This window comes from Solea senegalensis, linkage group LG6, assembly GCF_019176455.1.
Source record: "Solea senegalensis isolate Sse05_10M linkage group LG6, IFAPA_SoseM_1, whole genome shotgun sequence".
Taxonomy (NCBI): domain Eukaryota; kingdom Metazoa; phylum Chordata; class Actinopteri; order Pleuronectiformes; family Soleidae; genus Solea; species Solea senegalensis.
In genome coordinates this window covers 1,764,818-1,779,908 of record NC_058026.1, presented here as the reverse complement: position 1 = coordinate 1,779,908, position 15,091 = coordinate 1,764,818, and the positions used below count along the sequence as shown (strand labels likewise).

Sequence of the window (15,091 nt, the reverse complement as noted above, 5' to 3'; positions counted from 1 at the left end):
ATCAATCATTCCTTCAGCAGCAGCATTCTCAGCTAAAGAATGGTTTGCTGAATCTCAATGGGATATAACCGACATTTCTACAATCATTGTCTGAATGTATGTGGGCACACCGACGTGTCAATAACCCCGATGTCAAATGTTTTCCTTAAGTTAAAAGTCGCCTTTCACGCGACCCATCACATTCGAGGCTCACCTGAAGGTTTTTAAGCAAAGTCTGTAAAGGATTTTTCTTCAGCATGTGTTGAAGAGTTGAGACATGAATGGGTGTGTGTGTGTGTGTGTGTGTGTGTGTGAGAGAGAGAGAGAGAGAGAGAGAGAGAGAGAGAGAGAGAGAGAGAAAGAGAGAAGCCAAGGATGGAAATCAATAACCAGCCTGGAGGAGCATCTAATGCCTGTGAACTGGACATGAATTCAGACACTGGGGAACATGTGTGGATGTTGAAGCAGACTGAGAAAGACAGGGAGTGACATACGGTTCCGCAATGTGTTCAATATTAAACACGACAATAAGTTATATAAAGTAAAGTAATTACAATGTGACCTCCACCAAGGCTGCAACACTTTATCACCTGTGTTTACATGCTTTGCATGAACAGCTTGGGATCCCACTCACTCTCACTGAGGGTTACAATCTAACCCTACCCCCAAGCCAACTTTAATCCAGATTGCAATAAAGATGCCCAACGTATACCGTTAATATCCATCACAATGCATTAGGTTTTCCACAATTTTCCCTTAAAATGCAGCCGTAAAGGGGACGAGGTGACCGAGTGGTTAAGGTGATGGACTGCTAATCCATTGTGCTCTGCACGCGTGGGTTCGAATCCCATCCTCGTCGTTGACTTAATGTTATATCATGCAAATGAACTCCTTACATCTCACAATGTAATGAATAAATGAATTAATTTATTCCTCCCCCAGGGGTGGAAACACACATTTACAACAGCTCAGTTAAAGTGACAAGAGGTGCTGAAATGTGCAAGGTTTATGTGATGCTGTGCCTTTCATGATCACACCCAAATGTGATTGCCGAAACTATCTAAGAACAACACCTGAATAACAAACACCCCTGATAATCATCACATGAAAGGCAGTTTGTCCTATTGGACACATTCTCTGAGAGTCCAGCTAATGAATCAAATCCAGATTGTAATGTAAGTGCCAAATGTATACCTATTGGAAACATTTAATCCAAACAAATATAAAAAGCGACAATTATCTCTGACGTTTTGCACAATGCATTCATCTTTCCACAATTATCCCGAGAAAAACGACATAAACATTGACGAGGTGACCGAGTGGTTAAGGTGATGGACTGCTAATCCATTGTGCTCTGCACGCATGGGTTCGAATCCCATCCTCGTCGTTTATGTGATGCTGTGCCTTTCATAACCACACCTAATTTTGATGGTAAAAAAACAACACCTGAGTAATGAACATATGGTGTTGATCCTATTGGACACATTCGCTGATAGTTCGAGTCAAGCTAATGAATGTAAGAGTTGCCAATTGTATAGCTATGGAAAACACTTTATCAAAACAAATATAAAAAGTCACGTTTATCTCCAACAGTTATCACAATACATTCATCTTTCCACAGAAAAAAAACATAAACATTGACAAGGTGACCGAGTGGTTAAGGTGATGCACTGCTAAAACATTGTGCTCTGCACGCATCGGTTCAAATCCCATCCTTGTTGTTGACTTAATGTTATGTCTTTCATATCATGCAAATCAACTCCATACATCTAACAATCAAAAGGTGAAAAAACAAATTATGGACACCCCCAACAGTCATCAAATCCTTTAAACTGTGGGATAGTTTATAAGATTGGACGATGTCTCAGTATAACAGAATTACTCATTATTACTCACTCGTTGTTTACTCACACGTGTTTGTTATTCTCAGAATAACAAACACCCCTGATAATCGTCACATGAGAGTCCAGCTAATGAATCAAATCCAGATTATAATATAACTGCCAAATGTATAGCTATTGGAAAAATTTAATCCAAACAAATATAAAAAGGGACAATTATCCATGATGTTTATCACAATACATTAATCTTTCCACAATTATGCCAAGAAAAAGATACAAATGTTGACGAGGTGACCGAGTGGTTAAGGTGATGGACTGCTAATCCATTGTGCTCTGCACGCATGGGTTCAAATCCCATCCTCGTCGCTCACTTAATCTTATGTCTTTCAAATCATGCAAATCAACTCCATACATTTAACAATCAAAAGGTGAAATAAGGGCATTAAATTATGGACACCCCCAACAATCATCAAATCCTGTAAACTGTGGGACAGTTTATCAGATTGGACGATGTCTCAGTGAGTTGTAATGACCTTACCCTCACCAATGTATCACCTTTAATGCTAATTGGCGATAAAGCTGCCCAATTGATTCACGATCTTGCCTTGAAAACTGCAGAAGATATGGACGAGGTGACCGAGTGGTTAAGGTGATGGACTGCTAATCCATTGTGCTCTGCACGCATGGGTTCGAATCCCATCCTCGTCGTTGACTTACTGTTATATCATGCAAATGAACTCCATACATCTCACAATTATGAATAAATGAATGACTTTATTCCTCCACCAGGGGGGGAAACACACACTTACAACAGCTCAGTTAAAGTGACAAGAGGTGCTGAAATGTGCAAAAAAAACGTAAGAATAAGAGTAAGAATAGAATAAAATAAAATACAATATAGTAAACAATTACACTCTAATATAGAGTAAGTAATAAAAGGTCACATCAGGGCATTAAATGCCCAGTTTATCCACAATTTCCCCTTTAAAAACCCTGTACGCATGGAAGAGGTGACCGAGTGGTTAAGGTGATAGACTGCTAATCCATTGTGGGGTTCGAATCCCATCCTCGTCGTTGACTTAATGTTATGTCAAATCATGCAAATCAACTCCATACATCTAACAATCAGATTGGACGATGTCTCAGTGAGTTGTAATGACCTTACCCTCACCATTGTATCACCTTTAATGCTATATGGAGATAAAGCTGCCCAATTTATTCACAATCTTGCAGAAGATGTCGATGAGGTGACCGAGTGCTTAAGGTGAGGGACTGCTCTGCCCGCATGGGTTTGAATCCCATCCTTGTCATTTACACAATGTTGTGCCTTACAAAACATGAGAAATTCACTATTTCTGACTATTAGCCATTGATGCTTGTAGTGAACCAGACTTTTTTACAGCGCTCAGTAATCAACTGAATGATTGACTGAACGTGTGACCAAAGATCAAATTAAGTGAAAATAGTAGCTGTCACTGAGCCTCATGTTCTCCCTCTGACTTATGTTGTCATTGGTGCATTCATGATTTCACAAACTACGCACAGATGAAAAAAAAAATATTGATTATTAAAATGTATCACCAACTATTTGGATAATTAATTAATTTTGACATTTTTTTTTAAGTTAAAGCTTCTTTAATGTGAATATTTTCTAGTTTCTTTGCTCCATGTAACAAAGGTTTTGGTTTGTGGAGGAGAGGGCATGATATTTTTGAGGTTTGTCAAACACCGATCAACATTTTTCTAATATTTTCAGGACCAAACGACTCATTGAATAAGATAACCAGATTAAGAAAAATAATGAATACAAACAGACATGGGTTGCAGCTCTCGTCTTAAGGCTGCACGTCTTTAAAAAAACTGCAAAAAAACAAGTGTATCCACTGATTCGTGGAATTGACTGTTGAGCTCTCGTCTGACAGTTTACATGACATGTAACTGATGGGGGGGGGTTTGTTTGTGTCCACAGTGGATTTGGCTCGAAGCACTTTCGACTGTCAGCTGAATGAGTGGAAGGCACGAGAGAAAATAAAGAAACTATTTGTTTTTGAGAGAAATTACCATTCATGTTACTCCCACAGATATCACATATTCACTGTCTCTGCACTCGCCATGTTGGACATTCATTGCAGTGTGTGTGTGTGTGTGTGTGTGTGTGCCACGTCCTCTTCCATCTCTGTATTCTTCATAATTTAACAGTGCAAGTCCCAAAGCCAGTGACCTATAACAATGAATAAGACATGGATGCCAGGACCTTTTCTCTCCTTCACTCTCTCTCTCACACACACACACACACATACACTCGCCTTATTCTCTCTCGGTATTTATTCTTTCCATCCACACTGACACATCTTAGTTTTCCTAACTCTTCACTGGGCTTCTTTCCTTTTCTTACTCTCATTTGACATCAGTGTATTATATATCTATATAGTGTATAATCTTCAAATACAAACAGATGTTACATTGTCATTTCCTGATGACCGAGCATTAATAATCATGTGTTTGCAGTCAGACACGTGTGTGTTACGTGTGTCAGGCTGCAACTCAAGTCCATCAAGTCTCTCTTTCAGCAAGCAGACAGAATTCTGGACAGGAAACATTTAATTTTTAATAACTGCAATATCATAAGCAAGTAAAACCTTTGAGACACTCACACGTATCAGCGACTCTAACAGAATTAATTTCACACCAATTCCACTTGACTATATACACAGTCTCATGCATGCATATACTTAATTAGGACCAAAAGTCTGTTATATCCTTGAAATGAACGATTTTGTTGTTAGTTTTACACTAAAAGATTTAAATTCTCCCTGGAATTGAATCCTGGAGTTAATGAACTCTTGCAATGTTAATTAAACACCTTATACGGACTCTTGTCGTGTTTCTTTAACACTACAAAATGTAGCGTGCACTAATCAGTGGCGCTTGAAAGGATGAACTGACCACACAACACTGCTGTTTTTCCCTGTTCTCTGTTTATCTCTCTCTCTCTCTGTGGTGTCACAGCCTTATGACTCCAGGGTTCACCGTCTGAACTCCCTCCACAACAGGAAATGAATAAGATGCTCCTGCTGCAGCATTTATATTAATAACTTTATCGGTATTCACTAATCGCCCCAGCCATCTCTCAATTTCTCCTCAAACGGTGCTTTGCATCGCCGTCGTCGTGCACCGAATGTCAACAGCCTCGAAAGAAAGGGTTTGGGAAGTTCAAAGACCTTCAAGGATTGAGTTTCAAAACAATGACAGAGACTGAGAGAGTAAAATGATGGACTCTTAATCCATTGTGCTCTGCACGAATGGGGTCCAATCCCATTCTTCTTGATGACCTTTGTGTTGTCTTTCAAATTGAGCAAATTAATTCCATCAAGGAATTCCACCGAATTAACCAGAAAATCATTGCATCCAATAGACTGAAGGAACCTTGATTGATTGAGATTGAGAAAACCTTTATCAAGTTGGGCAAATTCTCTGAGAGTTAGAGTGAAGCTAGTTTTAGCACAGCCCTTTGTAAGATTAACGGATGACAAACATTTCATCAAAATCAAAATGTGAAAAAGAAAATCTGTTTATCACAATACGTTCACCTTTTCACAAGTTTCCCTTAAAATTCAACAACAAAAGTGACGAGGTGACCGAGTGGTTAAGGTGATAGACTGCTAATTCATTGTGCTCTGCACGCATGGGTTCAAATCCCATCCTCGTCGGTTAACTTTGACTTATGCCTTTCAGGTTTCACAAATTTATTCTGAACGTCTTACAGCTCAAGCAACAATCAAAAGACCGAATAAGAGCAGTCAATGACGTAAACACCCAAGGATTATTGCATCCCATTAAATCAGGGAAACTTTATTTATGTTGGATAACGTCTCCAACAGTTAACCTAACCAATTTAGCACTTTTAATACAGATTGGAATAAATTTGCCCAGTTTATCCACAACTTCTCCAAAATAGAAGGACGAGGTGACCGAGTGGTTAAGGTGATGGACTGCTAATCCATTGTGCTCTGCATGCATGGGTTCAAATCCCATCCTCGTCGATAACCTTTGCCTTCTCTTTCAAAAGGAGCACACTGACATCTAAAGTCTCAAAATGAAATCCCTGAATAACAAATGCACCAGAAAATAATCTCATCCAATATACTGACAGAATCTCTTTCACACTGGCCAAATTCTCTGAGAGTTAGAGTGAAGCCATTTTTAGCACAGCCCTTTGTAAGATTAACGGATAACAAACATTTAATCAAAACAAATGTGAAAAAGAAAATCTGTTTATCACAATATGTTCACTTTTCCACAAGTTTCCCTTGAAATTCAACAGAAGCAGTGACGAGGTGACCGAGTGGTTAAGGTGATGGACTGCTAATCCATTGTGCTCTGCACGCATGGGTTCAAATCCCATCCTCGTCGGTTAAAGTTGAGTTATGCCTTTCAGGTTTTCCCAAATTAACTCTGACATCTTACAGCTCAAGGAACAATCAATCATCATCAAAAGATGAAATAAGAGCATTCAATGACATACACACTCGAGAATCAACACATCCCATAAAATCATGGAAACATAATCAAATTGGACAATGATTCCAACAGTTAACCCAACCGATTTATCACTTTTAATCCAGAGTGGACTAAAACTTCCCAGTTTATCCACAATTTCTCCTTACACATGAACAAGGAGACTGAGTGGTTAAGGTGATAGACTGCCAATCTGTTGTTCTTTGCACGCGTGGGTTCAAATCCCAATCTTGTTGTAGAACTTTGACTTATGCCTTTCAGGTTTCACAAATTTATTCTGAACATTTTACAGCTCAAGCAACAATCAAAAGACCGAATAAGAGCAGTCAGTGACGTAAACACCCGAGGATTATTGCATCCCATTAAATCAGGGAAACTTTATTTATGTTGGATAACGTCTCCAACAGTTAACCTAACCAATTTAGCACTTTTAATACAGATTGGAATAAATTTGGCCAGTTTATCCACAACTTCTCCTTATAGAAGGACGAGGTGACCGAGTGGTTAAGGTGATGGACTGCTAATCCATTGTGCTCTGCACGCATGGGTTCAAATCCCATCCTCGTCGATAACCTTTGCCTTCTCTTGCAAATGGAGGACACTGACATCTCAGGTCTCAAAATGAAATCCCTGAATAACAAATACACCAGAAAATCATCTCATCCAATAGACTGACAGAATCTCTTTCACACTGGCCAAATTCTCTGAGAGTTAGAGTCAAACTAGTGTTAGCACAGCCTTTTGTAAGATTAATCGATGACAAACATTTAAACAAAACAAATGTGAAAAAGAAAATCTGTTTATCACAATATGTTCACCCTCGAGAATCAACACATCACATACGATCAGCGAAACTTTGTCAGATTGGACAATGCGTCAGACACTTATCCCAACCAAGTTATCACTTTTAAAGCTGCCCAATTAATCCACAATATCCCCTTGAAAAATCTAATATACATGGACGAGGTGACCGAGTGGTTAAGGTGATGGACTACTAATCCATTGTGCTCCGCACGCATGGGTTCGAATCCCATCCTTGTCACTGACTTAATGAATTTCATATGTCTCACGATCAACAGATGAGAATCATCAAATCTTAGAAAATAATGGACAGATTATCAGATTGGACAATGTCTCAGAGAGTTACCTTACCCTAAACAGTGTATCACATTGGTAGTTTAGCTGGAGATACTTAACCACAATCTCCCTTTGAAAAACGATTGAACCGGGTGGTTAAGGTGAATCCCATCCTTGTCGCTTATGTGATGCTATACCTTCTGTAACACGCCAATTAACTATGTATGTCTTACACATCAAGGAGTACTCTGAAAGGCCAACAATTATGAGGACTTTAAGTGGTGAACACTCATCAAATGAAAGTAATTCTCAGAGATCTACCTTAAAGTTAAAGACCTTACCCCAAACCAACTTTCCCCCATTAATTCAGATTGGAATAAAGCACAATTTTCCAATTTCCCAGATCATGGAATTAACAATCAAGGTAAATAAGCACAATCAAACTTTTACTTAAATTTAATCTTATTTTTTTTTTATCGTTTTGTGCATCCTTCGTCCGACATCACCATCAATTCAGCCAGTGCAATGCTATGTTACGCTACATCCTCTAATCTCAATCCTGTTAAGTGCATTCAAGAGCCTGACAATTAAGTTTTTCCCATAGACCTTAATTTTTTCATTTGCTTCACAGTGGGAGGTTGTTTGCAACCGGACGATTTTATTTGTTTGTTGTAAAGTCTATGGTTTAACAGAGGCCAAGGTCAGTCTGTGAGTGTATGAAAAAACAAAACACCTGCCTACGTGTGGACCAGTAACATCACTGGATCGGACATCGCACAGATAAAAATGTAAAATCCATTACATTTACAGCTGTTTACTTCTTCTTCTTTATGGGAGAAGAATATTTGTGAATAAATGTGTCTGTTAACATTATGTCTCATTGTTTTAAATGGTCTAAAGTGACTGTACCAGACAGATACTTGAGTATCAGACATGAAAAACTGGTATCATATCATCCTTCGTGTGGACTAAATTTGCAGTTTTTAAGATTTTCTCTCTTGTAGCAGAGTCAAAGCCTTATTTATCACATTTGTTAAAATATATAAAAACAGGTTTTACGTGCACTAACAGTTCCCTTTTTAGACTGAATCACAGCTTCAAAATACAAATTTGAAAAAGTGCCCGAATTACTGATTAGAGAGTCAGATTTAATGAGGGGTGGGGGGGAAAAAACAAAAAGCTTAAATGAATGTTACTGTAAAGGTCCGCAGTGTTTCCTGAACGACCAACTTTTGAAAATCCCAGAGAAACAAAGACATTGTAAACACACACTTTATTGCTAATCCCAGAACTTCTTAATGTGGGAACGTAATCACCATGTGAACAAATCCTGGCTGATCAGGCTGCTCGGGAGGTTTTCAGTCCATATTCAGGCTGCGATCACTCGTATAATCCTTCCCAAGGCCAATGTACACATTAAACAAATCTCACGTCAGTTCTTTTCTGTTGTTTTTCACAGTAGAAACATCCTCAGCAGCTCTGTGTTGTTTTTGTTGTTGTCAGGCAGGGAAAAAGCACGGATGCAGCGAAGCGACAACAATCAACTGAGAATCAAAAAGAAAGTTCTTGACCTGATGAGAGATTTGACTCCAGTGTGTCTCTCCCCGTATGACCCGATTTCTAACTCCAGGAAGGCGTTTTACTGTAAACTCCCATGATCTGGAACTGAACTATGAGTTCTCCTGTTTTTACTGCCTTTGATTTGAGATAAATTACAAATAATTCAAACTATTGGAATTCCTGTAATTTATTTTTCTTCTCCACAAGGATCTAATTTTGGAGGCACTGCACGTTGGTGGATGAAATGGATGAAAATTGGCGAGCAAATCAGAAAGAACTGGCGAAATATGTAAAAGTGGTGCAAAATGGCTCAGTAGCGCCTCTAAAGGTGAACCCGGTAGGACAAAGCTAAAAATAAGTTACACCAAATTCCACAAGACTTGGTGGAAACATGTCAAAGCCCAAGACAAACAAAAAAGTAAATTAGGACCATGGTCTCAACTCAACAGGAAGTTGGCCATTTTGAATTTGGCATCCATCTTGGTGGTTTGCACGTTTCTCAAATTAACAAACTCATCTGAGTGCGTTAATCGTACTGACATAAAGAATATGGTGATTTGTACGACACACACCAAAGATGAAAAGGTATCAAAAGGTCACGGCAACCATCAGAATTTTGGCCATTCACCACTAAACAGGAAGTGGCCTGTAACTTTGCCGTACATTGACCGATCAGCTTGAAACGTCACACGAGAGACTCGGCCAGAAAAGATCAGCACATGAAAACTGAGGCTGAGGTTGGCTGCAGCATTTTGTGTTTGTAATTTATGTGAAGTATAAACTGCACATTTTGTAAATTTTTCTTTTTTTTTTCATTTTTCTGTGAACAAAATGTATTTTTTGTCATTATTGTTTATTTTTAAATATTTTTCAATCCACATTATAAACAACAGTTGATCATTTAGAATCACTGTCAGTTCTTAATTTATCTTTTGGCATTTGTATGCATTTCTATATACATTTTAATATTTTTTCATCGCTCTATCCGTCTGTCTGTCTGTAATTACATAACTTAACCTCTATCTTTCGTCCATTGACTCTTCATTACTCAATGAGGGCCTTTTTTTGTTCAGCTACACAGACCTGGACCGTATACAGTCGTGGTGATGTGTTGTATATGATCATTATGGAGGCGTAACTTTCCTCCATGTTAGTGAACCTGTGGTGAAAAACAGAATCCTCCTTTAGCTGTGTGGAGCTGAGTGAGTCTCAGTCTAACACTTATTCTCTCTCTCTCTCTGCCATATTCCGTGAGGAGGACGAGGACATGTCTCAAGCTGGTGTGAAAATAAAGAGCACAAAGTAGACGTTAAGACACAAAGGACAAGAAAAAAACAATTACAGAGACGACAGAAACATCGAACTCCTTAAAAACAATTCAAAAATTCAATAATTGAAAACACTATGAAAATATGTTGGTGAAGATGCCTGAGATCAAACTCACCATTCATTCATTCATTCATTCATTCGATTAACAAATTAACTTCAAGCTGCGTTAAACTTTATACGTCTATAATAACACATACCGATGTTTATGATCATTAATAATTATCTGTTACTCAATTCCACGTCAACTCGTTGAGAGAAATCACCTCGAATAAGCCAAGCGTCGGTCAAAGTCCAAAATATTTATCACAAATATGTTTGCTTGTTTTTTGAAACATGAAAATTATAATAATTACACATCAAAAGTAAATAAAAGACCTGACTTCCATATTTATCTCCAAACGTCTGTCTTACCTGCAGAGAAGCAGCCATTTATATTTTATTATAATATATTATACTACACATTACTGCATAAAACATCTGTGCCTCTCCAGAGGTACGATTCCTTTTATTCATTCATTTTCTTTTTTGCTTCAGTATTATAAAATTAGAGCTGCTTGTTTATCATTCAGTGTTGCGTGTGTTCATGAAAATGATATTCGGCCGCGTCCAACCTCCTCGAAGCCGGAGCCGCTGCGTGTTTGCTTGAGTTCCCTTCAGCAAAACGTTGCGCGTTCACATCGACACGACATCCGTGGAATTTTGGTGAAACTAATGTGTGTGTTACTGACTCTTCGCATGAGAGAAAACATGTTGTGCTTGTTGACGCGTCTCCAATCGTCATAACACTCACCCGCGACAATTATGGAGCGTAATTATTTGGATCTAATCCCATTTAACAGTAACATGACAGAACTGAGATTAACGCAGAAACTCGCTGACCTCGTGAAACACGTGTCATTCCTCTGATACAACAACACATCGGCCCTTTAGTGTCTTCCGTCTTTGCCGCTGCCACGTCTCTACATGGAAACCCTCTTGTGTCTCAGGTTGAATTAGAGAGGATATTATTCACGCTTTTATATCCTGACGTCTGGATAATTGTTCTTTACAAAAGGTTTCAGGTCACGCCTGTCTGAGCCTCCGTTCACTGGACACCAGTGAAATCTTAGAATAGATTTTAAAAGTCTTGACTCTAACTTTTAGAGCCTTGCGTGGTCAAACTCCTCCTTTACGTCTCTGACCTGCGGCAGCTTCACACCACGACCCGGAGTCTGAGGTCAGTGTGAGGTCAGCAGGTCAGATGTTAGGTGATCGCTCGTTTGAAGCAGAAGAACCGAGGCTGTGGATGATTTACTGTTGATATTCAAAAAGCAGTTAAAGAATTTCCTTTTTAAACGGCCTTTTCGTTAGACTTGTGCTATGCTTTTATTCTCCATGTCTGTGAAAGTTGTTTTATCAATAATATTTACTCACTGACTCACATCTCCACCATGTTATGTTTAAATTGCCGCCATTGGTAGATTGATTTAGTCCATTATAAGAGATAATGGGCAAGGTATAGTCATCAGTGCGTAGATTTTTACCAAATTTGAATGAGAACATACTTGGCTGATCACCTATCAACATTCTGATTGATCCCTATGAAGAAACTGTAGACAGGAAGTTGCTAAAAGAAGGAAACACTCACTTAGATAAAAACATATCATATTTGACTGTATGTGAAGCTCAATTTGAGACAATTTTGTTCTTGATCTAATACTTGCATTTGACTATATTTAATATTTCCAATATTTCCATATTTTGAATTTGACACTCACTCTAAGGTTAAAATGTTAAAAATGTTGTTTTTCAACCCGTATCCAGATCTGTGTTCAGAACTAATCATTTCCTGCATGTGTCATAAATTACAAACACAAATCAAATGGCCCGTCTGTCCAATCTGCGTTTCGTATTTGCACTTTGTCAAATTTTGAATATTGCAAAAATGAAACGGTTGATCCAAAAACACAAAAGAAATAATAACAATAATAACTGACTGCTTTGGCAAATATAATCTGCTGATGCTGATTATTAAAAACAACAAAACAACCATTTACTTAAAATAATAATCTGCCAGAAATAACTGAACAAAGTTAACGAACAAAGTTACGATTGCACCAAATATAACTACGGAGTCAAAAGATCAAACAATCTCAATTATGAACTGAAAATATCAGATTCATGTTCAGAAACAAGATTACATGTATTTACAGGATGTGCTCTTAGTTTTCCTTTATTTGTTTGAATAATATATTTTAAAAACATTATTGTTTTACATTAATCCGATCTGTTATTTATGTGCTGCAGCAAACGTTCATCATTTCTTCATATCATTGATTTTTAAAGATTCTTACACTTTCTTTCCATATTTTGGCCTAATAAAAATTCACTTTTTCATTCTTTGCTCCGTGCCTGGAAAATTCAACTCAAATCCAGCTTTTAAATGTTTGAAATGTTTAAAAATATGCTGCTCAAAAACAGAACACAGTAACCTCACTGGTGTGAAACGCTCGTTTAAATCAGCCGTCCGTGAACGCGAGTCCACTCACAAACCTCATTTTCCACTTTCTCACTCGAAACTCCATAACTTTTACCCATTAAAGCAGAATGAAGACAGTGATGACAGCTGACGCGATGAAGACCAAACATCTGCTCGCTGACTCTTCTAATGATGTCAGTGTCGTTGGAAAACACTGCGTTAGCGCGACACCTTCATATATATATACCACGTAAAAGAAAACTGTGTACGGTATACGGTCGATGTGGCTTCACGCATCTTTGGAAGAAACTTGTGCTAATGAGCCAAAGTGACGCTTCAGAGAGCTACGGGAACACACACACACACACACACAAGAGTACGGGTGGCCATTTTGAACTTATAGAGACATATTATTACGACACTTGTTTCATACACAGTGCTGTGCAAAAGTCTTAGGCCACCAGCGCAACACTTTGATGGCCATAGAGTGTAATTGTTTCAAAGTCGTCGTGTTGGAACACATGAGAAACATGTATGCGGTTTAAAAAACAACAACAAAAAAAGCAGAGTATTTCACGTTGAGTTAGACTCATTGACAACTTACAAAGACCATCATTCCAATCCTAACTCTAATGATCACAGACTATGACAGTGTTAAAAACAACAACAAAGCTTGGCGTGTGGGAACGTGGGAAATGAAAACCGTGTCATAGCAGCGACACGTCATGAAAGCATTTTGGGCCGCAGCGACTATTCAGCGAGGACTCCATTAAAGTTTCTACTTCTTAAAGGTGAATATTTTCTGGTTTCTTTGCTCGTTTTAGCACCCCGCGTCCTCCAACATCTGCACTGTCAAACATCACAAACCCTCCTCCTCACTCTCAAGGCCTCCTCAGATCTTCACACCCAGCCACGCATCTGTCTCCCTCTTCATCCTCACTTCACCTTTAATTGACGTCCACATGGTCCAGAGCTTCTGGACTCCATGAAAACTCACCTTGTCTTTTTATATCTATTTTTTTTGATGATCCATTTGTTACATTTGGTGATTCTGTTTCTTTTTGAGCCCTAACTAATGATTATTTCTCACATCCTATCAACTCGCTGATTATTTTCTCCATTCATCAGTTTGGTCAGGTCAATTAAAAATCATGCTTTTATTAAAATAATTAGTTGATTATTAAAATTGCCTTTTTTTGTCTTTATTGTTGCCTGAAATTCATATTTGCTATTGTGATTGTTTTTTTCTAATAATATTTAAGCCTTTTTGCTGCTAAAACAAGTTTATTCCCCTGGTGTGGGATCCATAAAGTCTAATCTAATCTAATCTAATCTAATATGCTTTTGCCTGCATTATTATTTATGATTATTTTAATTCACCTATTGTTCAATTTAAACTCAAACTCATTAATGTCCTTTCATTAAAAAAAAAAGTTCCACTTCTATTTTGACTTTTGTTGTTTTTCTCCCGCGTGCCTGCACCTGCGCCACCTGAGCTGCTGCACGTGCAGCACCTGAACTCTAACCTCTGACCTGCAGCGATTAATCAGCCAACCGGTGTGCGCCAACCCACAGTCCATCCGCGTCCACAGTCACTCGACAACTTTGCGCACACACGCACGCGCACGCGCACACATCATCAAACAAAACAAAGCAGCGCACGTGTGAAAGAGCAGCGGCGGCAGAAGAAGAAGAGGAAGCGGCAGCAGCAGCGTCCCGCTGACGCCGGTCATCTCTTACCTGGAGCGGCAGAGGCGGCGGCGACGGAAGCGGCGACTGCTTCTCTCCGCGTCTGTGCGCGTCAACAGCTGCTGCGCTCTGATGTTCTTCTCCTCCAGCAGGTGTGTGTGTGAGAGAGAGAGAGAGAGAGAGAGAGAGCGAGAGAGAGAGAGAGTGTGTTTGAGTAAAAGTGTGTGTGTGTTACTGAGGGAGCGCGAGCCTGTCGGTATCTGACTGTTGTCTGGAGGGAAACAGGGAGGGAGGGTCGTGTCATTATGAAGGCAGCTCTCTCTCTCTCTCTCTCTCTCTCTCTCTCTTAACCCTTGTTCAACCAAAGATGAGACACACTGTTACAGTGTGCGCGTGTGTGTGCAGACGTTACATTAACATCACATTTATTGTTGTTATTCATTCAAAAGGTTTTAATAATAAAAGCATTCATATCTACTTTTGTCTATTATGTCAATCAATCTATTTATTAAACAATTTAATAATTGAGTTGTGAATATTTTCTTGTTTTCTTTGCTCCGTATCACATATAACAAACAAACTGTAGTAATAATAATAATAATAATAATAATTTTGGTTTGTGGATAAAAACAACATCATC

General features: G+C 38.7%; 9 non-coding genes across 9 annotated transcripts; all 9 read left to right on the top strand.

The window, feature by feature from the left end:
- Positions 1 to 756: 756 nt before the first annotated feature.
- trnas-gcu lies at positions 757 to 838 on the top strand. Its single transcript has one exon. It is a non-coding gene; the product is annotated as a tRNA-Ser (tRNA).
- Positions 839 to 1,284: 446 nt separating this feature from the next.
- On the top strand, positions 1,285 to 1,366 carry trnas-gcu. Its single transcript has one exon. It is a non-coding gene; the product is annotated as a tRNA-Ser (tRNA).
- A 738-nt stretch (positions 1,367 to 2,104) lies between these two features.
- Positions 2,105 to 2,186, top strand: trnas-gcu. The gene has a single exon. It is a non-coding gene; the product is annotated as a tRNA-Ser (tRNA).
- A 260-nt stretch (positions 2,187 to 2,446) lies between these two features.
- Positions 2,447 to 2,528, top strand: trnas-gcu. Its single transcript has one exon. It is a non-coding gene; the product is annotated as a tRNA-Ser (tRNA).
- A 2,920-nt stretch (positions 2,529 to 5,448) lies between these two features.
- On the top strand, positions 5,449 to 5,530 carry trnas-gcu. The gene has a single exon. It is a non-coding gene; the product is annotated as a tRNA-Ser (tRNA).
- A 251-nt stretch (positions 5,531 to 5,781) lies between these two features.
- On the top strand, positions 5,782 to 5,863 carry trnas-gcu. The gene has a single exon. It is a non-coding gene; the product is annotated as a tRNA-Ser (tRNA).
- Positions 5,864 to 6,151: 288 nt separating this feature from the next.
- On the top strand, positions 6,152 to 6,233 carry trnas-gcu. Its single transcript has one exon. It is a non-coding gene; the product is annotated as a tRNA-Ser (tRNA).
- A 591-nt stretch (positions 6,234 to 6,824) lies between these two features.
- On the top strand, positions 6,825 to 6,906 carry trnas-gcu. Its single transcript has one exon. It is a non-coding gene; the product is annotated as a tRNA-Ser (tRNA).
- Positions 6,907 to 7,298: 392 nt separating this feature from the next.
- trnas-acu lies at positions 7,299 to 7,380 on the top strand. The gene has a single exon. It is a non-coding gene; the product is annotated as a tRNA-Ser (tRNA).
- Positions 7,381 to 15,091: the final 7,711 nt, after the last annotated feature.